The sequence below is a fragment of the Ochotona princeps genome, chromosome 5 (genome assembly GCF_030435755.1).
Source record: "Ochotona princeps isolate mOchPri1 chromosome 5, mOchPri1.hap1, whole genome shotgun sequence".
NCBI lineage: Eukaryota > Metazoa > Chordata > Mammalia > Lagomorpha > Ochotonidae > Ochotona > Ochotona princeps.
Genome location: NC_080836.1, coordinates 49,351,177 through 49,373,441, shown reverse-complemented (window position 1 = coordinate 49,373,441; position 22,265 = coordinate 49,351,177). Strand labels below are relative to the sequence as shown.

The window sequence follows — 22,265 nt, the reverse complement described above, 5'->3', positions numbered from 1 at the left end:
GAAAAATACAACTCATGGTGCCTCAGCTGGGGTAAGCATGTGAATGAACACATCCACCTGGGCACAGGTAAGACACACTGTCACCTTTTGAATTAAATGGGTGGGGTGGCATTATGGCCAAGTGGGTAAAGCTGTTTCCTGCAGTACCAGCATCCAACATGAGTACTGATTCGTGTTCTGATGCTTCACTTCCTATCCAGCTTCCTGCTGATGACTTGGCAAAAGCAGTGTAAGATGGTCCAAGTGTGTGGGCCCTGCCATCCACATGAGATGCTTGAGAAATCTTTTGGTTTCAGTCTGACCAAGAACTGGCCATTGCAGCCACCTGGGGCATGAATTAGCAAATGAAAGATCTCTGTCTTTCTCTCCGTCTCTGTCTCTCTCTCTCTCCTTCTCCCTCTCTGTACTCTTTCAAATATATAAATACATCTTTTAGAAGTAATTAGTTAAATGGGGAATCTTTTTTTCTCTAAAAGAACAACAGCAAAAGCCTAAAGCTTAAAATGTACTCAGGTAAACATGGGGTCCCAAATGTTCCAAACACATTTCTTCCCCTTTGTCATTCCCCATGTCAAAGTAAGACTTAAATATAAAATCCCTTAAAGAAACCACATTGACGTCAATCCGCATATAGAAAGCATTAACACTGGATGCTTCCTGTGGACAGGTTAGGGTTCCTGAGAAGTGGACAGAACCTCAGACAGTGTGAAAGTGAAGGGAAAAGGAGCATGAAAGCTGGCAATAAGAGTAAGTTTTGTGTACTCAAGAATCCAACAAAGTTCTGTTTTAAAAACTTCCCAAATAGACTCTTGAGTCAAATATTTAGACTGATCTGCCCTTTAGGGAACTGGAATTCTTGTCCTGTTATCTAATATGTTCATCAATTCCAGTGTGCAAAATTTAAGAGATCAGTTTTAGTGTCCCTTTGTCAGGGAGCCCTCCATTCTTCTTGTTCGGTTAAGGGAATCATCTATAAGCAGTGCCTACTGCAGGCTGTAACCGTGGTGGTGTGGCAATTCAACTTAAGTATTAAGCTGTCTTTTTTTCTACCCCTTTACAATACAACTTTATTCAGAACGCTTCTTATAACAAACTTCTTGTCATCAAAGGTAATATGCCAGTATAAAAACATCCAAAGCTAAATTACCATTCAATTTTTTTTGCTATTTAAAAAAAACAAAAAGGTTGTACTGTGAATTTCATCCAAATGTAATTCCAATTTTTCATAATTGGACTGTAATGATACAGACATGAGGCTAGATCCTACCACCTACAAAATGCTTTTCAGAAATGGTTCTTTTTTCTTCTAGGTCTATAGCTTCCCCATGTTTTTGCCTTTGTTAATCATTTTCCAAACAGCAGAACATACCCAGATCCAAAGAATACCCAAACCCAAGGCTGTCTTAGGCAATATTCAGTAGGCTTCTTGTAACTACACAGGATTGTGATGGTTTAAACAGCAGCCAATGCTGAAATCAGAGTCACATGGAAAGGAGCACTTACCCTACGGGGCAGACTGGTCGATTGTGTTTCCATTGTGAAACTTGCCAGAATTCTGAGGCTGGTGTTGTATATTGACTTCCTCCTTCCTGATATACAAATGTAATCTTTTATTTCAAGGTACTGTCAGTGCAGTGTGTTTCTGCATAAGTATAAATTAGTCTTATGACTTCACATTTTTATAAGCATACTTTGTCTTTTTCCTCCTTTCTTTGGCAATGGACAGTTCTTTTATTTCCATACTAAAGGGAACATGGCTCTGGGTCACCCTATTTATACCAACAATGCCTTTGACCTGCATAGATAGACTTGGTCAAAATTAGGAGCCTTGTTACTCATTTAGTTTTTCATGACTCTCCTAAATGCAAAATGAAGCTGAGTTAATCTTTTGTACTTCCACATGTAAAATCCTTAGAAATACTAATAGTAAGGACTGAGTCATAGAGACATTCATGGATTTTTTTTTAAGAAAGATTTTCTTTATTTGTAGAGATTCTATCAGATTATCCAAAGTGGTCCTGGGTTGAACAGTAGGGTGAAGAGTATTATATGGGATGTCTTTGTTCTGGAAATGCAGTCACAGCTAAAGAGAAGACGAATGACAATGGAGATAATAGATGACCAGAAAAACTAAGAATTCCTAGTAATTGGGAGACTTGTGAGACATCAGGGTGGAGGCTTAGTAAGCAAAATGTGGCTCTCAAAGAGAGAAGGAGGTAGTACTCCTTTTGTGTGACCATTACATGGAGAACACTAAGACATTTTTCTTGGCTTAAGGTTGATCCTCTTGTTGAGTTTCCTGGTTTCTTTCAGTCCTAGACTTCTTTTTCCCAGAATCTTCCCTGACATGAGGAAAGGAGTAAATGAGATTAAGAGCCACTGCTAGACATATCTGATTGTGTAATATGAAAATACTGTGTAGTAGGAAAGAACTAACTGGGATCCATGAAGAGCAGTTAGAGATGATTCTAAGCAGTTAGACCTAACTTCTTCAGACCCTATTTTAGAGTATTCTCAGCTGCTGATCAGCTGTTGGTGCTGGAAGTTTCCTGTTACCAGTGAATAATATTTGCACAGGAATCTCAGGAACCTGCAAACAGCTGAGCTCCATTATCAGGAAATCTCCAGATAGGCTGACACCCTGGAAAATCCGGTTGGACCACCATCAGAACATAGTGTGAAAATCTGCTCAATTCTCCATTGACTGAATTCATTGTTTTCTCTAACCTTTGCCTGTTTCCAGTCCATCCCTTTGAAAACCCTTTATGCTGGCTTGTCGTGGGGGAAAGGGCATGTTTTGGATCCAGAGATTGCTTACCCCCAAGACAGCTGGCTTCTTGAAATAAACACTTTCCTCTTTCCAACACCAATCTGCAGTGAGTGAGCAGCAAGGGCCTGATTTTTTTTTTAATATTCATGTAGTTTCATTGAAAATATAAATTCAAAGAGACAATTTACCCCAATAGCCAGAGCTGAGCACCAATAGCTGGAGCTGAGCTACTTGATGATAATAAGTAGCTGTTACATTTTTTGAGGTGATATTGTGAGTATGGTTCTTTAATGAAACAATATTCTTTTGATTCCATTGCATGCCTAATTTGCCTAAATAATAGTGAATGAAATAATATAATGTCTGGGAATTGTTTCAGAATAATATGGAGCTGAGAGGAATAGGTGAGGGTGTGACTGGGGTGGGATGAACTCTGGGTTGGTGATGAGATTGCTGAGGGGTGTGTAAGCTGTTGATGTTCGCTCATTTGCTTTTTTTTTAAAGATTTATTTATTTATTTGTATTGCAAAGGCAGACATACAGAGAGAAGGAGACACAAAGATTCTCCATTTGCTGGTTCACTCCCAAAGTGGCTGCAACGGCCAGAGCTGAGTTGATCTAAAGCCAAGAGCTGGGTGCCTTCTCTGGGTCTCCCATCCGGACACAGGGTTCCGAGGCTTTGGGCCATCCTCTACTGCTTTCCCAGGGCACAAGCAGGGAGCTGGATGGGAAGTGGAGCACCCAGAACACAAATCAGCACCCGCATGAGATTCTGGTTCATGCAAGGCAAGGGCTTTAGCCACTAGTCTACTGTGCCAAGCCTTGTCCATCTAATTATAAATATATTTGAAATGATCTGTAATAAGGAATTTAAATTACAGTTGTGAGTAGTGATTTGGACATTGACCCTGAAGCACCCTGCCATTTTGGACCCAGCGCTTCTTGCTTTCCCTTCCCACAGCTCGCAAACTTCACACCATTTTGGTTGCCCACCAATCTGCTGCAACCTCATGGCACCTAACAACCCGACCCACCAATCCATCACAGCCGCCCTCCCATCCACTTCCTCTTCCTGCTTCACTTCCACCTCTCTCTATAAAATAAATAAAATCTTTTAAAAAGTAATAACCTCATTGATGTTTCCTAAAAAACATAAAAAGTATTCCCTGTGGCTATCGACTGGAGCCTGTGCTTGCACCATAGCAGTATTACCCAGTGCCATGCAATTCATGGGTTTTAGATATGAATAAACAGATCCGGTCAGGCCCCAGGTTTTCCTTGTTCAAAATTACTTGGCTAAATGTTAAAGGAAACAATAAACAATATATTACATTAACTTAGCCCTCAACCTATTTGCAATGTCTGAAACAGCCTGCGATCAGGATCTGCTGGGTTCAAGGAGTTTGCCATGTTTGTTGGCCCTGTACGCATTGAAATTTGTGAAAGTATTAATAGCCTTTCTGTTTGTTTGAATATAATAATAGCCTTGTTCTGCCTGAATGGAATATAGTGAATCTGATATTTTTGGATGGCATTTTATCTTAAAATGTGAACTGTTTGAAAGCAAATTGCCTGTGAATGAATTTTGGGTGTAAAATGTTTGGTGGAATTCAGAACTTGCCAAAATATAGAGTATGGCATTTGAGGAAACAGCACAAATAAAATGATGCCTTTTACCTTTCCCTCTGCTGTCCCTGAGGTCAGCCATGCAGCTCGCTGCTCCTCCTGTGATGTAGGTCTTGAGACCTTTATCCTACAGGTGTCCATCCTTATCCCCTGGCTCGGGGATGGAAGAAATGTCTTCATCTCTGAAGACACATGCACACACAGCCTAAGGACCAAACAAGCAGGCTTTGTTGGGGTCTCCCCGTCATTACTATTAGATATAGGTCCTTTGTGCAGTCCAAGTTTGTCATGACTGTATCCCTCTTCATTTAGCATAAAAACACATAAACTTTCCTGTTTCTCAAAGTCTACCTTTTTGAAGTCTCCTGTTCCCCATACAACTTTTATAATAACTTTTACAATAACTCAAATGCTTTTCAGTTGTTAATCAGTCTTTTGTCCTGGGACCCTTGGCTCAGAACTTAGCTTTTCCCCATTACACATCACATCCTAGTAAAAGTAACGTTGGTCATGAGTAACAAATCAAGTAAAAGAAATTCAAAAGTGAAGAATACATGGTTATAACTATTCCATCCAAGTCTGTTGGCTTGTAGGCACACCCAAATGACCCACCGTGGAGTAGATCTAGTATGATTCGGGTTCATTTCCTTGCTGTCAGTGGCACTCTGTGTGAAATAGCAGAGTTATTAAGTAAATGTCTTTCCTAAACTTTGTGTTTTGTCTTTTGTAGTGTTCTGAAGCACTTCCTGGCTGGAGCTTCCCTGTGCAGGGGAGCTCTTTTCTTGCTTCTTGCTCAAAGAAGCCTTCCCTTTGCTCAAACAAGGCATGTAGCACTTTGGCTTTGTCTCATTCCCATCTCTACCGAGGCTCATTTGACCTTTACACAAAGTCCCTAGTAACTTCAAAAAGTGTCTTGTCAGTTTCTTCTTAGTTACTTTGTCATTAAATAGAAGCAATTCAGTCACACCACCCTCCTCTCACCAAATTGGGAAACAGCCAAAATAAAAATTACTCTTTATTTAACAAATCAAATAAATAATAACAATTTCTACTTAATCATTACTACTCTGTGAGAATAATCTTACTTAATTAATGCAAAGACCCTATATAATCCTTCCTATAATTTACAGTTCAAAAGATAGTAAAAAAAACATTAAATAATCGATCAAATTTACTTCCCTTAGTTATTCAGACCCAATCTAACTTCAGAGTCTGTATTTTCATGCTTGTAATCACTATCACAATTTTGAGGTTTTTTTTTTTTCAGTCCATTTAGTTTTTCTTCCTCTGTGAGATGTTTTTGTGTCTTCAAAAAGATATATTTATTTGAAGAGCAAAAATGACAAAGACAGGGATGGGGAGAGAGCTCTTCGCTCCCCAAATGGCCTCTATGGCTTGGGCCTGGGCAGGCTGAGAGCAGGCGTCTGGAACTCCTTCCAGGTCTCACACATGGGTGCTAGAGACCTAATCACTTGGACCAACATCTACTGTCTTCCAGGTACATTAGTAGAAAGCTGGAGTGGAAGCAGGAGATAGAAGTGAAGCCAACACTCCCATGTGGGACGCTGTCTTTGCAAGCAGCATACAACTTAACTCAGTGTACCACAGTGCCTGCTCCTAAACATAAAAATATTGCATGGATAAACTACTTTCTAAGTAATTGCCTTGAATTTAACTTACAAACTTTCTGATATCGGCAAATATTCCTTCATTCAGTGATTCAAAGTATTTTATTATTTTCCATTTTAAGGGCCTGTTTTGACTAATCTCCAAAATTTGGATTATTTTTTTTAATTTTGTGAGTAATGCTTTGAGGTTTTAAAAAAAAATATCCACATTGTTTCCTTACTGTAGATGCCTAAAGTGTAAACCATCCAGGCATATTTATACGGTTTGGTAATGGACCACCTTGCCTGTATCCATGGTCCCTTTATCCAGTGACTCTGGGTTTGTCCTCGACAGTGGGATAATAGCCAGCATGATGCAAGCACAGACTTAAAAAACCAGCATGTTGAAGTAGTGGGCATGTGCCACAGTGGGTTAAGACAATGGTCAGGAGCACTTGTTTGAGTCCCAGCCACTCCACTTGTCACTCAGCACCAGACAATGGTCAGGAGCACTTGTTTGAGTCCCAGCCACTCCACTTGTCACTCAGCACCCTGCTAATGTACCTGGAAGGCAGAGGATAATGAACCAACTCCCTGGACTCCTGACACCTCAGTGGGAAACCAAGGTGTAGTTCTGATTACTAGCTTTCGCCTGGTCTAGCCACAGCCATTGCAGCCATCTGGGGAATAAACAGCAGATGGAGGACTGATTTCTCTTCTCTCCCTGCCCCTTCCACTCTGCTTTGAAATAAATCAATCTTATAGGGAAAGAGAGAGCACAAACACACTGAAGATTATCTGCTTGGCACGAATTGTGGCTACAGCATGAATCTGTGCTAGGCTGCAGGGCACTGGGGGGCACAGCCAATAGCCAGTGCCAGTTGCATTGCATAGCAGACTGCAGCCATGTCTGTGATGCCCAGAGGATTTCCCAGATGAGCCTACTTTAGCTCTTAACCCACAGAATCTTCAGTGTCAGATCTCAAAACGCAGCTTCTACTCTGGCACCTTGGAATACTGAGCATTTGATACTGAAGGAAATGGAAACACCTGCACAAGCAGGAAAGTCACCCTCTGATCTTCTCTTGCCTTTCTCCCCTCTCCATACGTGAGCAAATGAATGATGCTGTTTGAAGCCACCAAGTTTGGGGGTGGTGTGTTGTAGAGCCAAAGATAACTGGTTCAAGCTTGTGTGGCACATACTTATTTTTTTTTAAAGATTTATTTACTTTTATTGGAAAGTCAGTTATACAGAGAGGGGAAGAGACAGAGAGGAAGATGTTCTGCCCAATGATTCACTCCTCAAGTGGCTGCCATGGTTGGAGCTGAACCTATCCGAAGCCAGGAGCCAGGAGCTTCTTCCAGGTCTCCCACACAGGTGCAGGGTCCCAAGCTTTGGGCCGTCCTCGACTGCTTTCCCAGGCCACAAGCAGGGAGCTGGATGGGAAGCGGGGCTGCCTGGATCAGAACCAGCGCCCATATGGGATTCCAGCGTGCTCAAGGCAAGGACTTTAGCCACTAGGCCACCGCACCAGATCCAGCACATGCTTATTTTTATATGTGAGTTCCATACTGTCATTTGCAATTCCAAAACGGAACATGAGCTTGAGAGGAACTGATAACCGCTTTTCTCTGCCAGAGAATGTTTTATTGATATTTCCTCATTAGCACATCATTTAACAAATATTTTAAAGATCCGAAGTGCTATTTTGAAAGTTTCCATGGCAGTAAAAACTTTCCTTTATTCTCAGTAAGCAAACTCTATGTACTCAAACATTTAAAAGGCAATGCTTAGAGAAATCCTTGGAGAAACACGAGGTTCTCCAAATGCAGAGTTGAAGACTTATTCATTCTTACCATCAAATTTTCAGTATAACAGCACCAGAAATTAATAAAACAAAAAGATCAAATGTGGTAACCAGTCTTATACTGTGACTGTGTGAAAGGTTAGCTTAAAAAATCCTGAATGGTTTCAGAGCTCTCCCTCCCATTCCACCCACCTCCTGTGATTTGAAAGTGTTCACCACGAACTAGCCAGGTATGTTTCTGATTTTATTTTCCTTAAAGCTTTCTATTTGTAAATTTTCTCAACCTGGAGGTTGATCTATTCAAATTATTATTGTTCTGGTCTTATTGGCTTTGCTTCTTTCGTAGAATGCCTCACAAACCTTATAGGTCTCCATTTTTCTCAGTTCTATCTAGTAGTAATCTCTATTTCAGCGTTCTTATACAGTCTAGAAAAAATTCTCAACTGTGAATCACTGAATGAGTGCACCTGTTCTGAGAACTGTGTCTGTTGGCAACGCCCGCGTCGCCACGTACCCCGAGCCGAGCGGAGGGACTAGGGTTACAAGAGAACAATATGCACAAGACAACAGGCAGTACACCGAATGCCGATCGATGATAGATTCATCTTTATTGCAACACCAGGCTTTCTTTTATACTCTGCCTAGCTCCTCCCAGTGTTTATCCAGTCCTCAAATGGCCACCCTAAATCCTTCGAGTTCCTCCCAGTAGTGGCCACCTTAAATCCCTTGAGTTCCTCCCAGTGTTCATCCAATCCTCTAGTGGCCACCCTAAATCCCTTGAGTTCCTCCCAGTATTTATCCAATCCCTTGGCAGATAACTTGACAAACAGGAAGCAGGATCTTGCGGTTAAGCCAGTGGCTAGATGTATCAGGCCAAAATTGCCAATCCTGTTACGCTCTGAGAAACAAGCTAAGCTGTGGAGTTAATCCTTGGGAGACCGGGGCCTGCATGTGTCATTGGGTGATTAGGCCGTTTTGCACACAGCACAGGGTACTTTCTGGAACCTAGGTGAGTCTTGAAAGATACATTGTTCTTTCAACAGTACTTCTCCATTTCATTGACGTAGCAATCCAGGAGGGGATGTTAGAAGAGGAACTGAGCTCTTCATAACTGTGAATTGTTTCTCTAGTACCAGCAGTGCTGTCTGCAGTCCAGTGTGGGCAGAAACACCACTGGGCGGCATGTGACCATATATTGTATACATTGATTCCTTCTCTTATACTGGTTTGTTGGCAAAGATTTCAATTCTGATAGTGCATTTGTAGTTTCCCAATCTCCTTTTTAATCTCATTCTATTATCTTTTCATGTAATTATTTTTCTCTTCCCATGTCTTCCACTTTGCTTCACTTAATCTAATGTTCCCCTGTTTTCTACTTATTATATGCCAAACAAATGTTCTAAAACTATTTCTGGTATGGATTCTATTTTATTCGCAATATTGTTTACACAGTTGAGAGGGATGCATGCCCCTGTGGACCCCTGATCAGGGTGGGGAAGGTTGACCCGTGGAACAAGGTGCTCAGGACAAATGTTTCATTTTTTCTTTCTTCTGTGTCTGCAGGGGAGAAGGTTGGGGGCCACAGCTTTCTGTCAAATTACTTAGCACCTGAGGGACAATCATTTGATGATACTTTGAGATCCCAGTGTGGGGAAGAATGTTCTGAGGGCATTACTTGAGTTCTGAGATGTTGCTGGCTCTGTTTTACAAGGACTGAGGAGATCTTTCTAAGGTCTATTAGTTGACCAAATCCACCTTAGGGCATCCACAGGCCCAGGAACATGTTGAAAATTGGCTGTTCTATTTGCTATCCTCTGATGAAGCACTCAGTGAGCTGTCTGTCATGTTTCTATGTGCTTCTGGGCATGCTGTCTACTGCGCTGGCATCAGCAACTGAGGACACCTAATCCTAACACATGCATTTCAAGGTTGAACCGCGTGTATTGTGATTTTCCCTATGACTTGGGTTTGAGTCGAGCCATCGAGTTGGGGAATACTGAAAGAAACCTCACCTGAGGTGAAACCAGATTTGACTCTTGTGTGTAGCAGCCAGTGAAGGTCAGGTACAGTTTATCAACTACATCAGGCAACCCACACACTGGATGTAATCACCTGGTCAGCTTCTCTGCCACCCCTCTCCCACACAAATGAATGGGCAATGCAGCCAGCTCAGTCAGCCTGCCACAGACCTGGTCTTCATGTACTCCAGTGAGTTAGGCCCTAGCACCTACTGTTGGGTGCCAGGACTGGGGCAAGTTGTGTCAACTGGACCACACGAAGGGTGCAGCAACCTGGCCCAGCCTGGCTCCCCACTCAGCTTTCATGCTCATCAGTGAAGCAGCATCCCAGCAAGGGAGTCCTCAAAGTTCTCTTAGTAGGTCCCCTCCCAGCCCTGGGACTTGTGCATGCCAGTGGGTGCTGTAGCCCAGTCTGAGACGCCCCACCTCTAATCTTGGCATTTGCCAGTAGGTGCAACAGCAGGCTCAGTCCAGCCTGCAGTCATTCCGCTTCTTGCCAGTGGGTGCTACAGCCTAGTCAAGCCTGCCCCCCTCCCAGCCCTCATGTAAATTGTTGGGTTTTGTGGCACAACCAGGCCTGGTCTGTGCCCCATCCTGGCTCTTGTTCATGTCAGTGTGTGCTGTGGACTGGCCCAGCACAACCTGCCCCAGACCCAGCTCAGACATGCTGACAGGTGTTGTAGCCTAGCCTAGCCTGGCCTGCCCCCAGCCCAGGCTCTTGTGTTTCCCTGTGGGAGCTGTAGTCCAGCAGGGGAGTTCCCTATGGTCCCCTACCAGTGCTGCTCCCAAGCCTGGGTCTTGTATGTGGTAGCAGGTGCTGCAGCCCAGCCCGACATGGTCTGCCCCCAGTCTCAGCATTTGCTGGCAGGTGCTTTAGCCTGGCTCAGCCTGACCTGCATCCATTCCAGCTCTTACCAGTGGATGTTACAGCCTAGCCCAGCCTGTTCTACACCTGTTCTGGCTTCTGTGAGGACCAATGGGTGCTGGTGCCTAGCCTAGTTCAGTCCACTACCAAATCCAGGCAACATGTATGTGCACGGGTGCTATAGCCTTGCCTGGCCTGGGCCCACTCATACCCTGGCTATTATGTTCTCCTGTGGGAGATGCGTCCTAGCAGGGGAGCTCCCACAAATTCCCCTATGAGGTCCACTCCCAGCCACAGACCTCATGCATGCTGGCAGGTGCAGTAGTCCTGCGCAGCCCAGCCTCCTCCCAATCCCAGCTCCTGCTAGTGTCAAGTGAGTTCTGTGGTCCAACCTGGGTCAGGCTGTCACCACCTCCAGCTCTCTGCATGAACTGGTGGGTGCTACAGTCCCACTGAGGCAAACCCACAGGTTCTGTAGAGAATCTGCCGCTCCCCCAGATCTGTTTCTCTTGCATTCTGATGGGTACTCTGGCTCAGCATAACATGACCCACCCCCTGCTCCAGTATTTGCTGGTGGGTACTTCACACTAGCCTAGCCAGGCATGTCCCCCAGCTCCAGCTTTTACATGTGCCAGTGGGTAGCAGTTGATGCTATTTAGCCCAGCCCAAATCTCCCATGTGGGCCAGTGCCTTGACCTGATCTAAATATTTTCTTTGGCTTCCTCCTAAATCTGTCCATCTCAGCTCTTCAAGTGCAATGGCCCAGTCCATGGAAGATCCCAGAAGTCATTCTTCCCTTGTCAAACATGTTCTCAGCTGCTTTCACTCCAGTATGTCCCCACACTGACTGTCTCCCCATATGACTACCTTTCCTGGGCCATCTGCAGTCCTCCTATCTGGTGCATGTCCCAGTCTGGTGTTCCCCAGTTTCCCAACATATCTTCAGACAAACAAACAGAATAAGAAATTATGCTGGGACATTGATATAATTAGCACAAATTTGGCATTAACCAATCCTAGAATGTCTTCCAGCTACTGGCTGTCTTTTTCTCTGCAGTGTAACACTTGCCTAGGTACAGGCAACCTACGCAGTTACCTACAGGTGATATAGATTCTGAGATAAATTATTTCTGGGTCTGTATACCTATATTGATTTCACAGAGATATCATAACAGAATATTACACACAGAGTAGCTTAAAAAAACAAATTTATTCCTTAGGGTATTCATTTGGAACAGCAATCAAGATACTGCTTGGGGGGCACTTGCATCTCAGATTCCAGTTCCTGGGTTTAGGCCCCAGCTCTACTCCCAGTTCCAGCTTCCTGCTAATGTGCAGGAAAGAGGCATGTGATTGCTCAAGTACTTGGAACCCTTTTCCTTTTGTGAGAGATCCTGGGTCTTGGTTTCTACCTGGTCTACCTCCATCTCTTATGAGTACTTGGGCAGTAAATTAGTAGATGAAAGATCTCTTTTTGCTTCTCTGTCTTGCAAGGAAATTAATAAGATTATTTTTGAGAAAGGGGTTTTATTTTACTACTGTTCCCGAGGTTGGCAGTCCAAGATTAAGGTGTTCGTCATTTGGTTTCTTCTGAGCCGCTCTCCTTGGCTGGCAGATGGCTGCATCCTTGCTATGCTCACAGGGTCGTTCTGCTGTGAACACTTGTTCCTGATATTTCTTAATGTGCCGCCAAATCGCTTTATAAGGATGACATTCAAATTTGATCAAAACCCACCATCATAGTTTCCTCTTAATCTGATCATCCCATGTAAGGGCCTTTTTCCTAAATGCAACCGTAATGCAGAAGAAAGTTTTAACATATGCATTTGAGATAGAGGGCAATTCAACCATGACAATACCTCAATTGTAGAAGCGATTTTCTCTTTTTTCCATTTATAAGTGTCATTTTTTAAAGGTTTATTTATTTTTATTTGAAAGGCTGATCTTTACAGCAAGGGAGTGAGAGACACAGAAAGAAGGTCTTTTATCCGTTGCTTTACTCCCCAAATGGCCACAACAGCCATAGCTGAGCTGCTTTGAAGCTGGGAGCCAGGAGCTTCTACTGAGTTCCCATTTGGTGCAGATTCCCAAGAACTTGGGCCAGCCTCTGCTGCTTTTCAAGGTCACAAGCAGAGAACTGAATTGGAAGTTGGGCAACTGGAACATGAACTGGCACCCAAATGGGATACCAATGCTACAGGGTGCCATAGCTGGCTAAGTATGTTTTATTTTTGTTCATTCTTGCTTAGTCATCCTTGCTTTAGTAGAAGTGATCACTCTAAAAATGATATTTGCCAATTACATAGAGTATAAGTTGATCTTAGGTATACTTTCTTCTTACTGGTATAGTGAGTTATTTGGTTTTGCTTTGTCTGATACAATATCTATCACGTAAACTTTGTTATTTATAAATTTAAAGTAAGTAATTCAATGGCATAAGCTGCATTTACAATGTTACACAATGACATCACTCTAGTTCAGTTTCATTGATTCAGGGTTGAGAAAATCTTTTCAAGGCCTACTGGTTGAAAAAGTTCAACCTTAGTGTATCCACAGACCCAGGACCACATTGCTGGCTTGGTCAAGAGAATTGTCCAACCTGTTCTGCTTTCTATCCTCTGATGTGGCAGTTAAAATCCCCTACTGCATTGGACACGCTGTTTACTACATAGGCATCAGCAACTGAGAAGGCCAAGTCCTGATACATTTCCTCTAAGGTTGGACTATGCATTCTGTGATTCTCTCTGTGGCCAAAATCTGAGTCCAGCAGTCTAGATGGGGAGTCCCCAAGAAGCCTGATCAGGGGTAATTTCAGATTTGACTCTTATGTGTGCCAGCTGGTGCAGGGTGAGGTTCAGTTTGTCACCTGCACCAACCAAAGCACATACAAATGGATGCATCTCCCTGGTCAGTTCCCCATCATCTCTTGGGAACCGATGGGTGCTACGGCCCAGCCCAACCAGCCCACCATAGACCTGGTCCTCATGCATACTAGCAAGTGCCTTGGCCTAGTTCGGACAATCCCCAATCATCTCCACCAGGCCAGCCCAAACCCAATTTTTGTGCCTTCCAGCCTTTTATGGCCTAACCCTGGCCAGCCATCTGGCTGTCATGTGCGGCTTAGCTCAGCCTGACCCACCCTCAGAGATGGCCCTCACATGCCAACAGATGCTTCTGCTTTGCCCAGTCTGGCCTACCCCTACCACTGGTTTTTATGCTCACCAGTGATAGATACACCCTGGCAGAGGAGTTTTCCATATGTTTTGAAACACTTGTTATTATGGATTTTTGAAATTTTAGTCATCCTAATGAGTGTGAAGTATCTTCCTGTTGCAGTTTTAGTTTCCATTCTCTTATGACCAATGATGCTGAGTATCTTTTAATGTGCTAGTTGGCTATTGATGTATCTTCTCTTAGAAAATGTCTGTTTCAACCTTTTGATGTTTTTAATTGCATTGTCTCTTTGTTGTTCAGTTGAAAGCATGATTCATATATTCTGAACAATTCACATACTTTATCCGAAAATGTTTTCTCCTAGTCTGTGGGTCTTTTAAAAATATTTATTTATTTGAAAGGCAGAGCATCAGAAACAAAGATGGGCAGAGAGATACAAATACAAATATAAAGAGAGAGAGAATCGTTCACATGCTGATTCATTACCCAAGTGGCTACAGTAGCTGCAGTTACACGTTGACAATGACCAGAGCCAGGAATTCCATCCCGGTCTCCCACATGGATGGCAGAGATCCAGGTATCTGGGCTACCATCTGCTGCCTTCTCAGGTACATTATTTGGAATCTTGGATTGGAAGCAGTGTAGCTAGGGCTTGAACTGGCATTCTGACCAGGAATGCAGGAATCATACTCAGCAGCTTCACCAGCTATGCCACAATGCCAGCCCCCTTGGAATTATATTTTTGCTATCTGGATAGTGTCCTTTGATAGTTTAAAATTTTTATTAATGTAAAAAGATTTCACATATTTCTTTTTTAAAAAATTTTATTTATTTTTATTGGAAAGTCAGATATACAGAGAGGAGGAGAGACTGAGAGGAAGATCTTCCATCTGATGATTCATGCCCCAAGCGGCTGCAACAGCTGGAGCTGAGCCAATACAAAGCCAGGAGCCAGGAACTTCTTTTGGGTCTCCCACTCAGGTGCACAGCCCCAAAGCTTGTGCCATCCTCGACTGCTTTCCCGGGCCATAAGCAGGGAGCTGGACTGAAAGCAGGTCTGCTGGGATTAGAACCGGCGCCCATATGGGATCCCGGGCGTGCAAGGTGAGGACCTTGACTGCTACACTATCGCACTGGGCCCAAGATTTCATATATTTCACAGGTTTGGATCTAAGATCAATAACTAAGGTTTGGGTTTTCCATTTTTGAAAAAAAAAAGAACAAAAAATAAGCTTGTTGCAACACCGATAGGAATTACAGTGAATCGCTCACCTCAGACGACAGTGCCATCTTACTAATATATTGTTGTATAATCCATGGGCATGGGATACACTTGTGTGTGTCATTTCACTTTTTTGTGAATAATTTGTAGTTCTCAGTGTACAACTCTTACATTAAATGCATCCCTAAGTATTTTTCTTTTTGAGAATATTGTGAACAGTATTTATCACAATTAGTGCCTATGTTAGGAAACAAGAAAGGCACAGCAGAGAAAGAAAAACTACACATTGATATCCCTGATGAACATCGACACAAAATCTTTAACAAAATGGTAGCCAACAGAATGCAACAATACATTAGATTATTCACCTGGACCAGGTGGGATTTGTCCCTGGCATGCAGTGGTGGCTGAACATACACAGATCTATAAATGTAATACACCACATCAAGAAATTGAAGAACAAAAATAATATAATTGTCTCAATACATGCACAGAAAGCATTTGCTACAATCCAACACCATTTCATACTAAAAACCCTAGGCAACATAGTCCATAGAAGGCGCATTCTACAACACAATCAAAGCAATTTATGAAAAACACAATGCTAGCATCATATTGAATGAGGGAAGATTGCAAGGTTCCCCACTAAGATTTGGAACCAGATTAGGATGTCTGTTGTCACCACTGCTCTTCACCATATTACTCGAAGTCCTCACCAAAGCTATTAGGCAAAGAAAAGAGATGAAATGAATTCAGATTGGAAAAGAGTTAGTCAAATTTTCTCTGTTTGACAGGAAAAAGTCAGCTGGCCTATACTTGTTCATCCTGTACCTTACTGGTCAGGTCCCCAACTTGGCTTTTCCTAGACCTCACTGGGTAGGATGCAGAGTTCAGCTATTCCTCACTTGCTCTTGCTAAGTTACTGCAGATTTCTCTGCACACCTGCCTAAAACTGTTCTACTCTTCAGTTGCTAATATATGGCTTGTTATAGTTATAAGTCTGTTTTGGTTATCCTAAAATGCATAAGTTCTATAAAATCTTGCTTGAATACTATAAACTGATAAATATAAATTAAAAAATTTTTCTCTGCAGCTGATATGATTCTATACATAGGAGAAATGAAAGACTCTATAAAGACACTGCTAAAACACATCAGAGAGTTTGGTAAGGTGGTGGGTACAAAACAAAAGAATGCAAGTCAAAGGTCCTAAAATACACAAAAATTCCAGGGCTGAAAAGATGCTAGTCGGTACAGTCCCTTTTAAAGTAAGAGAGAATATCCTTAAATACCTTGTAATAAATCTAACTAAAGATGTGGCAGAACTCTGAGGAAAATTACAAAATGCTGAAAGAAGAAAGAGAAGAAGATTTTAAAAGGTAGAGAACTATATCATGTTCCTGGATTGGCAACATCAACATCATCAGAATGTCCACATTACCAAAAGCAATATGCAGATTCAGTGCAATCCCTACCAAAATCTTAAGAGCATTCTTCATAGGGCTGGAAAAAATGATACAAAAATTCAGCTGGAAACACAACAGACCAAGAATAGCCAAAGCTATCTTGAAGAATAAGAATCTAACCAGAGGAGCCACAATTCCAGATATGACATACTACAGGTCAGTGGTCATTAAAAACAATCTGGTACTAGTGCAGAAACAAAGAGGAAGATCAATGTAGCAGGATAGGAACACCAGGAGAGAGTCCACACATGTACAGCTAACTAATCTTCAACAAGAGAATAGAAAAAAACCAGGGAAAAAGATTGGTCTTTTCAACAAATGTTGTTGGGACAACTGGATAGCAGCCTTCAGAGGTAAGAAATAAGACCTCCAGCTTTCACCACATACAAAGATTAAATCTAAATGGATAAAAGGCCTAAATCTATACCCAGAAACCTTAAAACAATTGAAAGAAAACATAGGCAGCACTCTACAAGATAGAAGCATAGGCAAACACTTCCTAGAAAATCATAAAGCACAGACAGTCAAGGCCAAAATAAACAAATGGGATTACATCAAACCAAGAAGTTTCTGCACAGCAAAGGAAACAATCAACAAAGAAGCAGCCAACAGAATGGGAAAAATTTTTTACACAACACACAACATCTAGGGGGCTAATATCCAGTATATACAAGAGCCCCAGAACACAACAACAAAACAAACAAACCAGTTAAGAAATGGGCAAAGAAAAGGAGAAGACATTCGTTTAAAGGAATAAATTTAAATGGCTAACAGACATATGAAAAAAATGCTCAATCTCACTAGCTGTAAAAAATGAAATACAAATAAAAACCACATTGTCACTTAATCCCAGTGACAATGGCCTGCATACTGAAAAGTACTAACAACACCTGCTGGCAATGGTGTGAGGTAAGGTACCCTAATCCACTGCTAGTGAGATTGTGGACTAGTACAGTCACTATGGAACTCAGTATGAAAAGTGCTCAAGCCACTAACCTGCCTCATGACCCAGCAATCCCACTCCTGAGAATATATCCAAAAGTACTGATAAATACACATGTGAAATCCCCATGTTCATTGCGACACAATCAACAACAGGAAAAACATGGAAACAGCCTACATGCCTAGTGAAAGAGGACTGGATAAAGAAGCTGTAGTACATCTACTCTATGGAATACTACTCAGCCATTAAAAAGAATGAAATTCTACTGTTTGCAACCAAGCGACCCCAACTTGAGACCATTATGCTCAATGAAATGAGCCAGTCCCTAAAGGATAAATACCATGTTCATCTGATATGAGACAAATTCCATCCAGAATACAAAAAGATATAAAGACAACTATGTATATACATTTGTAATCTCACAAAGAATGTAATGGAGACCAGAGTACCAGCAATCCAAGAGATCTGCAGAATGTAACTCTACTCCTGAGTAAAGCAGGCCCCTAATAAAACTGTTAAATATAGCTTGACAACAAAATACTAGATTCCCTACCATTGCTTTATACCTACAGTGTCATGGCCCATGTAAAGAGCAGAATGTTGGAGTTGAGACTATAGCTGAAGGACTGTATTATTGTAAAACACAGGGGACAATTTGGAGGGGAGGAAGGGAGGGAGCCCAATACCTACCAAACTGTAAAATGGAAAATCAGAATTAAAACAAATTGGCTTTCTTATGTATCTGAAACTTCCTTAGCTCTAGGACTTTTTTTGGTGTGGCTTTTTTGGTTATATTTTCCTGTAAAGAATCATGTATTTATGAGTATAGATAATTTTATTATTTTCCTTTCCAATTTGGATGTCTTTTATTTGTTTTCTTGATACCTGGGATAAATCTCAGAATAGTTTATAATGCTTTTAATATGCTTCTGAATTCATCTTTCCAATATCTTGTAAGTTTGTGCGTATTTTACCAAGGGATAACTGGTGTGTAATCTTTTCTTGTAGTGTGGCTTTGGCTTTGATGTCAGGGTAATGCTGACCTCATAGAACGAGTAAGGAGTATTGTACCTCTTCCTTGTTTGTATTTCAGAGCTATTTGAAAAGGACTGGCATTAACTCTTTAAGTACTTGATGGTACTCCTTTGGGATGTCATCTGAAAATTTTTGTAGGACAACTCTGTTAGTAATAAACTCCTTCAATTTTTGTTTCACTTAGCATATATGGCTTTTGTTTCTGAAGGGCTGTTTCACCAGATACTGAGTTCTTGGTTGACAACATTTTTTTTTCCTGTCAGCCTTTTCCCCTAACTGGCCTCTACAATTTCTATTGAGAAATCATCTGTTAATTAATTGAGAAGCTCTTGTGTGCAGTGCATTGCTGTTCTCTTGGTGCTTTTAATTTTCCATTTGCTTGTTTTGTGATGTGATAGGTTAGGCTGCTTCTGGCTATGCTAACTTCCCACATTCCAGCTGCTCCACTTCCAATCCAGCTCCTCTGCTAATGTGCCTGGGAAAGCAGCAGAAATAGCCCCAGTTGGGCTCTTATCACCCACATGGGAAAGCAGGATGGAGTTCCTGGTTCCTGGATTTGGCCTTGCCCAAAGTTGGTTCTGTGGTCATCTGGGGTATGTACCATAGATTGGAAGATTATTTTCTTCTTCTCTCTTTCTCTCTGTCACTCTGCCTTTTAAATAAATTAATACATTATGTAGAAAAACGGTTCTTTGTCTTTCAGCATTCATATCATTATGGTGTTTCTACATGTGATTTTTTTTATGTTTATCTCTCTGAGTTTGTTGAACTTCATGGAATGTATAAATTAATATCTTTCATCAAAATCTGTATGTTTTCCTTCATTTTTAATAAACCTTTCCTCTGTGCCAACCCCCTTTTGCAATTACCATTTTATATGTATGTTGGAATGGTTGGGGTTACTCATTAGTCTCTTGAGTTTTTTTTCCACTTTGTTTTTATTTATTTCTGGTCGTTAGAGTGTATGCTTGCATCTTCCTGTCAGATTTGTTAATACTTATATCTGCTTAAATGTGCTGTTGAACCCCTTGATGACTTTTCATTTATGTTATGATATTTTCATCTTCAAAATTTCCATTTGATTCTTATATTTTCTAAATGTTTAATTGATATTCTGTATTTTTTGAGGCATTGTTTTCCTGATTACTTGTAATGTTTTTTGTTCCTGGTTTTCTTCTCAAGTATTTTAAGGACAATTTAAGTGTTGTTGATTTTTGTTGCCTTTTTATGAAATATCTGGATTTTTCCAAGGGCAATTTCTATTCCTTTCTTTTTTGCTTTAACTGGGCCTTATGTTATTGTATATGTGCACACATTGTAATTTCTAGTTGAAAATTGAGCATTTTGAATATCATAAGCTGAAAAGTCTGAAAATCAGGGTTGCTGGAATTTGCTGTCACTCCTTATTATGCATTATAATTTTTTATTTACTGACTTTCCTAATCTGTTTTAGTAAGGAATTATTTTTTATTGATCTTGGAAGTCTGTTTCTTTAGATTAATGGTTAGCTGCCAGTAGTTTGACAAAGATTTACTTAATGCCTGAAGAGAAAGAGGAAAGAAAAATAAAAAGAAAGGAAAATGTTCCCCAGATATCTGCAGATCGGCTGCATGTTGAGTGCTCCTCAAGGCACAGCCAGCCATCTACAGTTATGAATTAATCCTTGCTTCCTGCTTATGCCGAGCCTCAAGATAAGCTAGAAGTGAAAGCTTATGGTCTTTCTGAGCATGCATCCTGACATTGACATGCGCAGGATGCTCTCCATTTTCTGATACATGCAGGACCTTTAACATGTCTTTAGTCTCCAAATGGTCTCTCTATAGGCCTTCCTTCCTAGCTCCTAGTCATGTTTATTGTCTGCCTTAATAATTGTTTTTTGTCTCATGTGGCAACAGCTCATTCATCTGGCTTTCTGGGTGTGTAAGGAATGGCCTCCACTGTGAAGGAGTCCAAAGTTAGGCAATACAAAGGGAGGCCCATTGTGTTAGATTTTGGGGAAGCCCACAGGAGGTCAAAACAAATGTGGTTCCTGAGAAACAAGGTTTTCTCTACTCCCTCCATGTTTATGTGTTCATCCTGGGGTTTCACGCTGTCATTTTCAGATTCACTGGTTTGCTGTGTAGGAGGATGGAGGAGGGATTAGGACAAAGTAAGTTAAATAAGTGATTTTCTCCTGGTAAAATCTAGGTGTTACTGCAAACCTTTCACCTGTTTTTTTTCTTTTTTTTTAATTAATTATTTTGCATTATGTGACAGTTTCATAGGCTCTGGGAATCCCCTCACCCCTACCCCTCCCCTCCCCCTGGTGAATTCCTCCACCTTGATGCAGTATTACAGTTCAAATTCAATCAAGATTCTTTCCTTGCAAACATATACCAAGCATAGAGTCCAACTACTTATTGTCCAGATGGGTTGAACAGTTTCTTGGGGAGACCATTTCTGGTCCGAAGTTAGAGCTGGTAGAATATCATCCCAGTCAATTAAGAGTCCCAATATAACATCAACAGCAATTTGCAATATTATGGAATTGACATGGTTTTGCGTAACCAGTATGTTAAAAAAAAAAAAAAAAAAAGCAAGTCCTAACCACAACCTATGATTAGCTCATTGACATCTCAATTTTAGTTTATATACAAGACTGGACCGGCTGCTATATACCTTAAAATGGGTATAAGGTACCATTCAGCTGTCTCGTGTCCATTTCATTTTAGTATTTAGCCATTTGTTGTGTTGAAGTATAATTTTGCGGATCTTGGCAGATTTTGGGATAATCTAGACTGGTTTGTAACTCTAACAAGATATTTGTCGACATTTAAGGTGCAGAACATTTTTTTGGGGGGCGGTCGGGGTGTGCAGGAAAATCCTCAACACCATGGTGAGGAGTAACTAATCTTTGTGTCCCACCCAGCAAGGCATGAGCCAATCCACGCCAGCTCTTTCCTGTCAAATTTCAAGCTGTACTTTCTGTTGTTTGTCTATTTATTTTAAAACCTTTCACCTGTTACAAAGTTCTAATAGTGGTGTTCTTGACAGCTTTTCCCAGGTTTCTTATTGGCGTTTCTGTTGAGATTGCACCCTTCAGGGTCTGTATTCTGCCATCTTTGTTGATGTTACCAAGGTGCTTGGACAGTGTTTGAATACATTTGTCCATCTCCAATCTACAAATCACTGGAACCTCTACTACCAAGCAAAATGACTCTGGAGGATAATGTGAGATTGATTTTTTTTCTAGCTTCGTATTTGACTCTGATAACACTGAAATGAAGGACAATCAGAAAAATTCAGTTTCCAGAACACACTGCTGAAAAACCCTGTAGTTTAATTCTACTTTCCTAGGAATTGTCGTAGGACTGTAAGATTCCCAAGACCATGTTTGTTGTTTTCAGCAAATCCATCCATAATGCTTACCAAGATGCCAAGCTAATGCTTGATGATCAACAAATATTTGTTGATGAATAAATAAAGGAATGCATGCACTAGGGGAGAGAAGTAGTTCTGTTTTTGTTCTTTTCTCAGCATAATGAGCATTGAGTGTTGCCTAAACATATGCTTCCATTCCATTAAGGAGAATGGAGCCCCTAGTTTCTTTTTTTCTTTTCTCCATCACGTGTCCAGAATGTGGGCTACTTATCAATGACAGTGCTCCAGGATGGAGAAATTGGAATGTCAAGATGAGGTATGAGTGAGAGAAGTCTTCTTTATACTTAAGATGAACCAGGAATGAACAGTGAG

At 41.3% G+C, this 22,265-nt stretch overlaps 1 protein-coding gene across 1 annotated transcript in view; it reads left to right on the top strand.

Moving 5' to 3' along the window:
• LOC101536298 (bile salt export pump) overlaps nucleotides 1-22,265 on the top strand; it is a 109,096-nt gene that overhangs the window by 33,741 nt on the left and 53,090 nt on the right. The gene's annotated exons all lie outside the window — the stretch shown is intronic.